This window comes from Dipodomys spectabilis, unplaced genomic scaffold, assembly GCF_019054845.1.
Source record: "Dipodomys spectabilis isolate Male_0828 unplaced genomic scaffold, ASM1905484v1 ptg000102l, whole genome shotgun sequence".
NCBI lineage: Eukaryota > Metazoa > Chordata > Mammalia > Rodentia > Heteromyidae > Dipodomys > Dipodomys spectabilis.
Genome location: NW_024870779.1, coordinates 8,557,308 through 8,570,000, shown reverse-complemented (window position 1 = coordinate 8,570,000; position 12,693 = coordinate 8,557,308). Strand labels below are relative to the sequence as shown.

Here is a 12,693-nt window from a genome sequence, read left to right as displayed (position 1 = left end):
TAATATGTGACCAGTCCACCTCTGTCTTCTTTCTGTCAACCTCATCTCTTTCTTGGGCTATTATGGCATCTCATCAGCCCATATGTGTCCTTTTTTATTATTATTATTACTGAGGGTTTGGATTCAAGACCTCATGTTTGCTAGGAAGGAGCTCAACTACTTGAGCCATACTCCAAATTCTTTTTGCTTTAGTTATTTTTTAGATAATCTCCCTCTTTTGCACAAACTTCTGTTGGATTATGATCCTTCTACCTATGCCCCCCTCATAACTGGGATTACAAGCATGCATTATCATGTCTGATGACATGATCTCTTAATCTGTGGTCTGTCAACATTGGCTGTTTCTCCAGCTGGAAGGTGGGCTTCATGAGAGCCAGGCCCTATCATCTTGCTCACTTGAGTGCTGAGGCTGAGAAGTGTGCCCACATGGAAGGTATGTCACTGAATACCAGCAGAGAGGAAATAAGTATCTGCTATTCACATTAGCACTAATCACTAAATTAAATCCCCAAGGAAAGAGTAGCACAGGGAGGAGAGAGGATCAAAATAATAAATCACATTTGTTGCACAATTAACACAGCTGGTCCTGAGGAATGACAATGGAGATATTGATAGTAACCAGTCTCTAGTTATTGTTTCCACTGTAGCTCTAAGTACTATACCCTATAAGCTAAAGTTGTTAGTTCATTATCTATATACATTGGTCAATTGGGCTGGGGTAAGAACAAACAATCCTCTAGTCTCTCAGTGGCTTAAAACAAAACTGAAGGACTGGGAAGGTAGCTCAGTGGTACAGTACTTGCCTTGCATGCTTGAGGCCCTGTGTTCTATTCCTCAGCACCACATAAGCAGAAAAAGCCGGAATGGTGCTGTGGCTCAAGTGGTAAAGCGCTAGCTGAGGGACAGCACCCAGGCCCAGAGTTCAGGCCCCATGACCAACAAAAAACAAAAACAAAAACAAACTCTGAAGTTTATTTCTTGCCAAGGAAATGCATCCATAATGTCTACTTATTATAGGCCCTGAATGATCCATCTTGAACTGGTGGGTTTATTATTATTGTGTCCAAAGGAAAGGAAAAGAGTATAATAACTGATATATCAGTTTCAAAGGCTGCTGCCCAAAAGTGAGAAGTTTCACCTTTGCCTACATCTTATTGGTCAAAACAAGTCACAAGACTATTTAGTTCAATTGGGTGCAAACACACAAGGAGAACCAGAACAGCAGTCATGGCTGGGCCTGGTTAGCTGGCTGGTTAGTAAACATTCAGTTCTCCTTCCTTCTACAACACGTGTACTCACTGCCCCCCTGAGGTAGAATTGCCATCCATATACACCAGGCTGGTCCAGTCTGGTTGCTGTGGTCCAGAGTGTTATGAACAATAGTGTCCTCTATTCACCCAATATAAAATGGTAAAGCAAGAACAGAACAACTGAATAAACACCCACCAGAAACAGGAACAAAGGGGAACCCAGGGTAAGTGGTGGTCCAGAGAAACTTTAAGAACCTGACAGGCAAATGTGATAGCTGTTGGGAAAGGTTACTCAATTAAGAATTAATTTTTCAACTCAGGTATGATGTGTAATTTTCAACTTTCTTTTCTTTTTCTTTTTTTTCTTTCTTTTTTTTTTTTTTTTTGCTAGTTCTGGGGCTTGAACTCAGGGTCCGAGCACTGTCCCTGAGCATCTTTGTGTTCAGGGCTTGCACTCTACCACAGCTCCACTTCCAGCTTTTTATGAGTAGTTTATTGGAGATAAGAGTTTCTTTTTTTTTTTTTTTGGTTGGTCGTGGGGCCTGAACTCTGGGCCTGGGTGCTGTCCCTCAGCTCTTCAGCTGTAGACTAGTGCTCTACCACTTGAGCCTTAGCCCCACTTCTGGCTTTTTCTGCTTATGTGGTGCTGAGGAATTGAACTGAGGGCCTCATGCACGCAAGGCAAGCGCTATACCACTGAGCCACCTTCCCAGCCCCTGGAGATAAGAGTTTCACGGAGACTTTTCTGCCATGCTGGCTTTGAACCACTTGGCTACTTTTTCAACTTTTGATGAAAAAGGTTGGAAAGGGGCATGGTGAAATTAAATTCTCAGTTTTTATGCTGAGGCTCATTCCTCCTTTGCCAGTGTATCTTTCCCAAAGATTTAATGAGTTTCTGTATTGGTCATTCTCTGTTCATCTCATCAAATATATTCCTTTTCAACTTTATACTGTGCCTCAGGAGCTGATTGTTATGGACTGCATTATCCAGGCTGCCTCACCCTCTAGCATATTATTGGTAATATTTGTTACTGGTAAAGGGAAAACAGTAGGAGGTAATTGGTGGGTGGGAATTAAGAGAGCAAAGCTGGAACATTTATTCTTATTTTGAAACTCCTTCACCCAATGTTGCCACAATCCTTGGTCCTATGATTTAAGATCCTGTCTATTGGCTTCCTGCCATAGTTCTAGACCTCCCAGGCTCCTGTTACTCAGGACCATCCCTTTTCTCATTCAAGTGTGGGGTGGTAAAGTTCTCCTGAGTTGCTTGTTCCTAAGTACCTCATTGTTTCTAATTAGTACCTTAACTCTGACAGTTCTGTAACCCCTTTTCTTTATTACATTCTCTTTAGTTAAACAATAATGTTTACACTATCTGCTTCCTGCCAAGCTAGCTATTATAGCTTCTTACCTACTTGATCCAAATATCTGTCAACAGGTAACTGAAGCTCTTCCCTTGACATATTTCTTATGCCTTTCTCTTGACTTGATTTTGAAAACTTTGAGCTTTGTGATATCTGGCTTGATAGAAAAAAATTGCTGGTTGCTATTTAAATACTTTATTTTATTCAGAGGGTTAAGCCATTTCTAACACATTAGTGTAAACAATAAATTCATTTTCTCACAATTCCAGAGGCTGAAAGTTTAATATTAATGTACCCGTAGGTTTGGTTTGTCTGGAGATTATTCTCTTTGCCTTGAAGATAGATGTCTTCTTGCTGTGTTCTCACATGGCCTTTGTGCATAAATCCTGGTGTCAGTGTTCTCCAGAGAAACAGAACCAATAAATCTATCTATCTGTCTGTCTATCTGTTGAATCAATTCATCCATCCATCCATGTATCCATCCATCCATCAATCCATTTGTTCATGCTATCTAGCTAGCTACCCATCCATTATCTATCACCTATCTTTAGATCTGTCTGCCTATCTATCTGTTACCTATCTACCATCTATCATCATCATCGTCATCGTCATCATCATCATTATCATCATCATCATCATCATCATTTAGTACAGGGAATTGGCTCACATGATGATGGAGGCTAAGAAGTTACTGTTAGTGATAATGTGCAAGCTATAGACTAAGGAAAGCTGATACCAGAGGCCTGAGAATTAGTTGAGCTGATACATAAATCCCAGTCACTGGGCAAAAGATAAGCAGAGATGTCTCAGTTTACACAGTGAGACAGGTGAAAGTGAGTGAAGTAAATTTTTCCTTTGTCCTCTGTCTTTTGATCCACTTAGTCCCTCAGTAGCTTGGATGACATCTAACCACATTGAGGAGTACTGAGTCCACAGATTCAATGGGTAAACTCATGCGGAAGCCCTCTTACATACCCAGAAACTGTTTATTCTGTGCACTCTGCAGACAACTCAAGATGGCATATAAATTTAACAATCATATCTTGTGTTTCTCCTATTAAAAGCACATTGAACTAGAATATAAACATATAACAGCTTCATTTTAATTTAGTCACTTCTATAAAGGATGTATTCTCAAACAGTTACATCCTTTGTTTGAGACTTCAACATACAGACTTTTTTTTTGTGCCAGTCCTGGGGCTTGAACTCAGGGCCTGGATGTGGTTTCTGGGCTTCTTTGTTCAAGGTTATTGCTCTACAGCATCACTTCCAGCTTTTTTGGTGGTTAATTGGAAGTAAATCTCTCACAGATTTTCCTGCCCAGGCTACCCTTGAACTGTGATCCTCAGATCTCAGCCTCCTCATTAGCTAGGAGTACAGAAATGAGCCTTAGCTCAGCTAGTAATTTTTTTCCTTTGACCTGTTAGGGGATGAAGTTGTCTCCTGATATGATGGTTCCAAAAGGGTTTTTTTTGTTGATGTTGACAAACTTATGGTTTCTAAGGTTATCTTTTTCTGAGGTGACCTGTAAAATACAGCTAATCATAGTCAGTGTATATTGTTATTTTCCTTTTGTTCCCTTTAGAGTTAGAATTTCTGCCTTCCATGTTATTACAACAAAGTTTCACTAAGTGTTTTATTATCATATTAGTTGTATCACCAGTATTCTAAGGTCCAATGACAGTTTCCTTTCCATTTCCTGCCCAGTTCTTAGCCATCACCATGTATTTTAAGCCTATTTGGTATGATAGTACTTGTGTAGTATCTGTGTATTATTGAAGACAGTATAATTTTGCTGTCAGAAAAAAAAATACACCTTCATTTCTTGACCAGGCTGCCTGTCTACCCATCCAAAACAGTGGAGATCAACTTTAAAAAATACATTTTTATTGTTATTGTAAAGGTGTGTACAGAGAAGTTATAGTTATATAAGTCAGATGAAGAGTATATTTCTGCCAGGTGCCAGTGGCTCACACCTGTAATCCTAGCTACTCAGGAGGCTGAGATCTGAGGATGGTGGTTCAAAGCCAGCCTCGGCGAGGAAAGTCCATGAGACCCTTATCTCCAATTAACCACCAGAAAAAAACTGGAAGTGGCACTGTGGCTCAAATGGTAGAGTGCTCACCTTAAACTGAAGAGCTCAGGGACAGCGCCAAGGCTGAGTTCAAGCCCTACAACCAACAAAGCAACAATAACAACAACAACAAAAGAGCGTATTTCTTTTTGAACAATGTTACCCTTTCCCTTGCTCTCTTGGAGTTTTTCCTCCCACCTCCTCACAAGTTGTATAGCTCATTTTCAACATAATGTCTAGTGAGTATCACTACTGAATTTGTACACCCTTTGTCCTACCAATTCTGTGCCTCCCCCTTACTCTCTTAAAGGCAGATAAATGAACAAATGAGACAGAAGGAAAACAACAACAACAACAACAACAACAAAGAAAAAAATCTCTTGTTTCCATTTCCTGGAGTTCATTTTGATAAATACTATTTTATATGATCAGATGCTCATAGCTATTGTGCTTTTCTGTTCCTATGCTAAGAATATGCTCCTTTGGTCTCACTGTGTGTGAATGCCTAGTGACCTGCATAATTTATCATGTCCCAGTTTATTTTTGTTAGTCTTTTAACCATTCAGTGTGTTTGCTTGTAGATTTATAGGCATATTATAGCTACCATAAATGAGGGAAACCATGAAACCAATGTTTATTTTTATCTGGCTGACTTCATTAATAAATTTTTTCCCAAGTCTTTCCATTTCCTTACGAATAGTACAGTATCATTCTGATGGATGAGTAACATTCCATTGTGTATATGTACCACATTTTCTTAACTCACTCATCCACTGAGGAGCATCTGGATTGATTAGATATCTTGGCTATGATAAACAATGCTGCTATGAATATGGTTGTACTGGAGATCAACTTTAACATGCCCATGTGCCATACCAGGGGCTTAAAAGAGTCATAGCTTTCCAACCTCTCCTCAGCTATAACAACTGGTTCACTTTTTCAGCTTCTTGATCAAAGTGGGTCACTTGATTGCTTTTCACTTAAGTGGGACAGAATATGTCTCCTGTGCTTGAACTGAGTAGCCAGTTTAGATGAATAGCATAATAATTATAACTACTACTAGTACTAATAATAACGAACAACCCTCTATAACTGAAATTTGCCTCTATAGAAATAAAGAAATTTGGGGGTAAAAAGAAAAATTTAGGATCATCTGTGGTACAAACCATAAGCCATGGAAGCTATTTTGGTTTTCTAGGTGCTATGCCACTATTGGCCTCTTCACAGGAACACAGCTAACCCTTCCCCTGAGGCTGCACATGTTATACAAGCTCTGAGACGAAGCTGTCTTTTGGACTTTGTATGAAATTTTCGTATCTTTTCTTTCCAGCTACCAAAGAATCCTAAAAACTGTGTGAAAAGAGTCAGGTGAGTTTCTCTGATTCTTTGTTGTACTTGTGTTTTGTATGCACTGTAACTCATTCTCTTCCAAATGCATTTTAAAGCAAAGTAATATTCAAATTTGTCATTTTCATAAAACAGGAAAGATATTTATTGGCATGCACTGTCAAACAGACTGGCAGATGTCACTAGAAAATGGTAAAAAAAAATCTGCGGCCCATTATTTCCATAAAGCATATTTTTTTCAATTATCATTCCTAAAATAGAATATAAATTCAACTATCAATGGAAAAAACCCACAAAAAACTCCCAACAATATATAGCTGCCATCAGAACAGTGACATTAATGGACAAGTGACATTAATCATGATACCTCATATTCTGGAAAGGACTCAGAATCCAGGGTTCCAATTAAAGTAGTCTCCAGTTTAAAATAGACTGTAATGGGAATCACTAACAATAAGTTAAAAATAGAACCAGGTATAAAACACACAGTGGGGAAATGTGCATAAAATTAGATCACATTGATTAGGTACAGACTTTTGAAAAACTTTTCTAGGAATACATTATTTTGCTTCAAATCTCCCCTGTTCCCCCTCCTCATTTCATCTTTGTCTCTGACTCCAAAGTGATTTTTCTAAAATAAAATTCTAGACTTGGCATTTCCCTATTTAAATTAGTCTGTGCGGAACTAGGGCACTATCAGTGAAAAATCATGTTTTCTTAGAGCTTCTCAGGCTTCATGTCTTCATTTCTCTAAGACCAGTGTGTGAATGACAAATCTGCCACAAATGTTTGTGTTCAACTAAATTCATATATTAAAACCCTAACCAAAGATGATGGTATTTTTATTTTTTGCTAGGTGCTGGTGGCTCACATCTATTATCCTTTTAGGAGGATCAGAATGAGGGAGCTCTAGGTTACCTCAGGACAGAAAAGTTCCCTAGACCCCTTCTTACTCCATACTTGGGTACCAATAGCCCATTTTTGTCATGCTAGCTTTGTGGGCAGCTGAGGATCAAGGTTCTATACCAGCATGAGGCAGAAAAGTCCTGAGACTCCATCTCAGTGAAAGAAGCCAGGCATGGGAGTGCATACTTGTCATACCAGAGACTACAGGAAGCTGACGTAGATTGAAGTCTAGGAACGTGCCTGTGCAGGGAGTTAGGCTGTATCTTTAAAAAATTAACACAAAGCCCTCCAATACCTTTCTCAGGCTTGCGGAGGACATGACTTTGGACTCTCGGAAAATCTATAGCGGGGGACTACTACCATCAGGCTTGTGCATCCAAGTTGCCTGTCAAGTGGCTGGCGCTGGAGAGCCTGGCTCACAACCTGTACACTGTGCACATTGATGTGTGGGCCTTCAGAGTGACCGTGTAGGAGATCATTACTCGTGGGGCAGACGCCATATGCTGGCATCGAAAATGCTGAGATTTACAACTACCTCATTGGCGGGAACCGCCTGAAACAGCCTCCAGACTGCATGGAGGACGTGTACGATCTCATGTACCAGTGCTGGAACGCGGACCCAAAGCAGCGCCCGAGCGTCACCTGCCTGCGAATGGAGCTGGAGACCATCCTGGGCCACCTGTCCGTGCTGTCCACCAGCCAGGACCCTTTGTACATCAACATTGAGAGCGCAGAGCAGCTTGCTGAGGGAGGTAGCCTGGAGCTGTCCAGCCAGCATAGCAGTGGGGCTGGAGATGGAGATGGCAGTAATGTGGGGGCAGTAGGAGGTACCCCCAGTCACTGTCGGTATATCTTCAGCCTGGGAGGTCCAACTGAACCCACTGGGCAGGTGGAGCAGCAGCCAGAGAGCCCCATCAACGAGACCCAGAGGCTGCTGCTCCTACAGCAAGGGCTACTGCCCCACAGTAGCTGTTAGCCCGCAGACAGAGGGTACCTGGGACTGTCCGCCTCTGGTTCTGCTGGCCGCTGTGCTGGTTGACCCCAGCCCAGGCAGCAAGGTATGGGGGCTCCTGTGGTAGCCCTCCCAGACCGCTGGCACCTGGACTGACCAAATCGCCCAATCTCAGTTCTTCCTGTAACCACTCTGGCCCGCCTGACATTAGTTCAGGCCTTGGCCTGGAGGAAGTGGGCCAGACCTGGTTGCCTGAACCTAGGCATCTGGAAAGTGGGGTGCTGGTGCTGGTTATATTTCCATGGTTACCATGGACATGAATTGCAGTGGGGGAGGGTAGGTCTAGCCCTGTGGGCGCCTACCTTCTCCCCCTCTCTCCACTGTTGCTTCAGTGCAAGATGCATTTAGCTCCTCCTGCCTGGGGAGCTTAGCAGTGCCCCTCATGCTTGGGTTTAAATGCCAGATTTTCTCCTGAGTCACAGAGATGCCCTTGTACTATTCCCCTTTAGGTGAGATTCGGTAAAGGGTTAGTAGTCAGGTCCCAAGCCCTGCGGCAGGAGATAGTGGGACACTCAGGTCTGAATCCTTGTCACCTTCCTGATTCCCCATCCTGCGTAGGCTGGGTGAGGTGGTGAGGAGGGTGCTTCCCTGAGTCTGGCCACCCCTTTCAGCATTCAGGGGTACCACAGTCTGGCAGAGACCATCTTGTAATGGCAGAGCACTAAGCCCAGCAAGAGGTAGGAGCTCTGATTGGCCGGCCCCAGAACAGATGAGGCGGGAGGAGTTCAGGAGCCCCCTCTCCAAGCCCTCCCACAGCCTGTCAGCATGCTTCCAAACCCCTAGACACCCCGAGTCTAACAAAGGCCGCTGTGGGAGCCCAGCAGGTCCATGATGACCCTTAATCCCACCTTCCCCTCTCTATCTGGACACCATCTTCTGACCCTAGTCTCTAAAGTGCAAACAGGCTCCATAGTTGGTGTGAGAAAGGAGGAGTTCCTGCAGTGTGACCCCAGCCCTGGCTGAGGTGCCTGGAATGCCTGGATAGGCCCTTGCTGTTAGGAACACTTCCAAGTTGTTTCAAAATAGAAATAAAATTGAAGAATAAAGAACCAAAAAAAAAATTAACACAAAGAAGGGTTAGAGGCTCATTTGTAGGGCATCTGCCTAGCACACCTGAGTTCAATCCCCAGGACTGACACCAAAAACAAACAATAAAAGTAGAGGTTCTGGGAAGTGAATGGGTCATGAAAAGGAGGAGATTCAAGAGTGGAATTCGTCCTTTTACAAGAGTCCTGAAGAAGTTGTTTGTCCCTCCCACGATGTGTGGTACCTCAGATAGAGGTCCCAACATCTATGAACCAGAATGTGGGCCTTTGCCACACACTGAATCTGCTGATGTCTTCATCTTGGACATTGGAGTCTTCAGAACTATGAGAAATAAAACTTCAGCTGTGTATATGCAGTATTGTTTATGGGTTTTGCTATAGCAGCTGTTATAAAGCTAAGCTACATTCATTCCTAGCCACTGAGTTCAGGGCTATATCCCAAGATTTCTCTTAGAACCTTTGCTCTGTCTCTGAAGTGCTTGCAACCTTCATGTCTTACTAAGTGCCCTATGGAGTTCTAAGAGAACTGTAAACATACTTCCCATGCAATTGCATGAGGTTGTGGCATTAAATTAGTTTATAGACTTTACTCACAAAGCAAAAACTTATTCTTCATTTTTAAGATATTGTGTCAAGTATTGCAAGATTCCTTTGCTTTATGTGACATGTTGTTGACATCAGGTATTAGCAAAAAATGTTTGTGTTTTGGCATAAAGTTTCACTATGGCTAATTGTCCAAATCGATATTGGTGGATAGTACTCCTAAACTGTTCCACTAATATAGCTATTATAGTCCTGTTAAAAAAACATTTTGAAACCAGGCCCTGGTGGCTCACAACTATAATCCTAGCTACTCAGGAGGCTGAGATCTGAGGATGGGACCATCCAGGGTGGAAAGGCTGTTAGACTCTTATCTCCATTTCTTATTTTGCTGTGTCTGTAACATGATCACTCTGTGAGGGCCTTTTAGTTTTCCAATTGCATACTTGCTCTGAGCTCTAGTTGGGGATCTGCTGGCCACTCTGGCTTTCCTAGCTGTGGATTCATGGGTTTGCTTCATCCCTCAGGGCATGGAATCCTCTGGAGTTCTGACCACAGGGCCCCTGCCCCACGAGAAATTCTGGTTTCATCCTGGTGTTTGTTTACCAGACACTCCTAATCTTTCCCACATCCTCTCAGAGATCCTTGTCTGATATACTGCCTTGTTGTCTAATTCATTTCATACTAGGCAATTCATTTAACCTTTCTGTTTCTCAGTTTTCCCATTTTCCAAATAGGGCTCTAGATAAGCCCCAAACTGGGCTTGTGAAGCTTTTACAGCTTGTGAGGATCAAGTAAGATCAAGCTTGTAAAAACACTTTGTTGAGTCTGAAGTGCTAAGCAAATGTAAGCTATTATTCTTACTGCATTGTAGTTTTCACAGACACATCATACCTGGATGCACATTGTCTTTCTACAGAGCTATTTGAAAAGTATTGACTTTTGGTTTGATAGAATAGAACATCAGTAAGAAGGAAAATGACATTAACTACTAATCTTAACCAGGTACCACATGCCAAGTATTGTGCTGGGTATCTTTTGTATATAATGTAGTGTTATATTTATATCTACTTTTCAAGATAGGTTTATTCTTTGTATCTGTTTCTGTCTCTATTTTGTCTGTCTGTGTCTGTGTCTGTGTCTGTCTCTCTCTTTCTCTTAGTTTCTCTCTCTCTCTCTCTCTGCCAGAGGCTTGATCTCAGGGCCTGAGTTGGGATTACAGGCATAAGACACCACTGCTTCATTCTTCTCTTCTCTTATAATTTAAGGAACAGAGAAACAGAGAACAAAGTAACCTGTCCAAAAATGTATAGTTTGTAAACCAGAGCAAGGAAGTGTGTTTATTTCCCTTCGGTTTCAAAACTATGCTTTTCAACACATGCTTCCCTTGAGATGAGATACACTCTGCTTGGTGTGGCTTTGCTCTGGTCATCTCATGCTAGTTGGTTTCCACCTTGTGCGTGTCATACCCCATGCCAGTCCCAGTGGAATAGGCAGCCCTTTAAGAGGATTTACCATGAGTTTTTCATCATATCTTGTGAAATCTCCTTTAGAGTGAGCTGGACTCCATAATTTGCATCTACCAAGTAGATTATAGCTAAGATGACAGGATACCACTTCTGAAAGAGTTTCAAACTATCTGTGGCTTCTGTCCTGTTGGCCTGCTTATGCTCAGTTTGATGAAACCAACTACTATATTGTGATCTGCACTCTGGAACTCCCCACGTGGTAATATGGAAAAGATGGCAGCCTCTTACATACAGATGGCAAAGACCTGAACCCTGGCCCCAACGGGGCAGTGAGCCTGGAATTGGACCTTTTCTCAGCTGAGCCTGAGACCACTAGAATCTCTGTTGGTACCTTGATTATTTCCTGTGCAAAATACGACCCGGGGACCCCACAACGCTTAACCTGCAGTTCTGATTCTAAAATTGTAAAACAGTAAACATTGTTCTTTAAAACCACTACATCAAGAGTCATTTGTTGTTGTTGTTTTGGTAATACTGAGATTTGAACTCAGGGCTGTGCATTTGCTAGGCAGATACTATATCACTACAGATACAGCAAGCAATAGATGACCAGTATTCATAGTACATGCAGAAAAGCACTGTTGAGAAGTGTTGGATATAAAGGAAGTGGTGAATGAGAAAATTAACTCTGATACGTCTAACTTTTCCATCCAATAAGCAATACCTAGTAAAATCCCAAATCAATTTTTTCACTTAATAAACAACACCTAAAATTGTGGAAGCAATATCATTAGGGCCAAGGTATTGTTCTCTGTGCTATACTGATAGAGAAGGGCTTTGGTTGGGGTGAAGTTGGCAAAGCTGATTTTTTGTTGTTGTTGTTGCCCAATGTACAAGCAAAAAATAGATAGGAATATTATATGCAAAGTTACATTGGCAGGGAAGAGTCTAGGAACTTTGAGTGTTGGAGGAATCTTTAAAAATTATTAGAAAGCTTGGCGCCGGTCGCTCATGCCTGTAATCCTAGCTACTCAGGAGGCTGAGATCTGAGGATCGAGGTTCAAAGCCAGCCCGGGCAGGAAAGTCCGTGAGACTCTTATCTCCAACAAACCACCAGAGAACCAGAAGTGGCTCTGTAGCTCAAGTGGTAGAACACTGGCCTTGAGCTGAGAGCTGAGGGACAACGCTCAGGCCCAGAGTTCAAGCTCAGGACCGACAAAAAAAAAAAAATTATTAGAAAAACCTGGCACAGTGACTCCAGCCTCTAATTTTAGCTAGGCAGACGTGATCTGGAAGACTGAAGTTCTAGGTCAACCTCAGGGAGGAAAAAGTTTGTGAGATTCCGCTGCAACCAGAGGTTGGGCATGGTATTGTCTACCTGTCCTATCTGTGTAGCAGAGGCACAGCGGCCAGGCACAGGAACCACGCTTGTCATCCCAGCTATGCAAGGAAGGACCTATGAGAACCTATCTTGAAAGTAATCAGCATGAAAAGGGTGGGTGAAGTGGCTTAGGTGGCTCAAGTAGATGCTCTTGCCAAATAAACATAAGGTCCTGCCAAAGAAGTTATCAGGTAAGTTGACTGACTCTTGATTCACTGGAGTCCATTGCTATTAAAGTGTAAAGCAGAATAGCATTAATTTTTTTTTTCTGTGTATAATTGGATAGTGGATATTTGGGGCACTA

The 12,693-nt window shown here is 42.1% G+C and overlaps 1 long non-coding RNA gene across 1 annotated transcript in view; it reads left to right on the top strand.

Moving 5' to 3' along the window:
* Window positions 1–8,779, top strand: part of LOC122113985 — a 9,440-nt gene extending 661 nt beyond the window's left edge. The window contains exons 2-4 of the long non-coding RNA XR_006148491.1: window positions 2,451–2,456; window positions 4,574–4,579; window positions 8,663–8,779. This is a non-coding gene — a long non-coding RNA (uncharacterized LOC122113985). The remainder of the gene's footprint in view (window positions 1–2,450; window positions 2,457–4,573; window positions 4,580–8,662) is intronic.
* The last annotated feature ends 3,914 nt before the right edge of the window (window positions 8,780–12,693 follow it).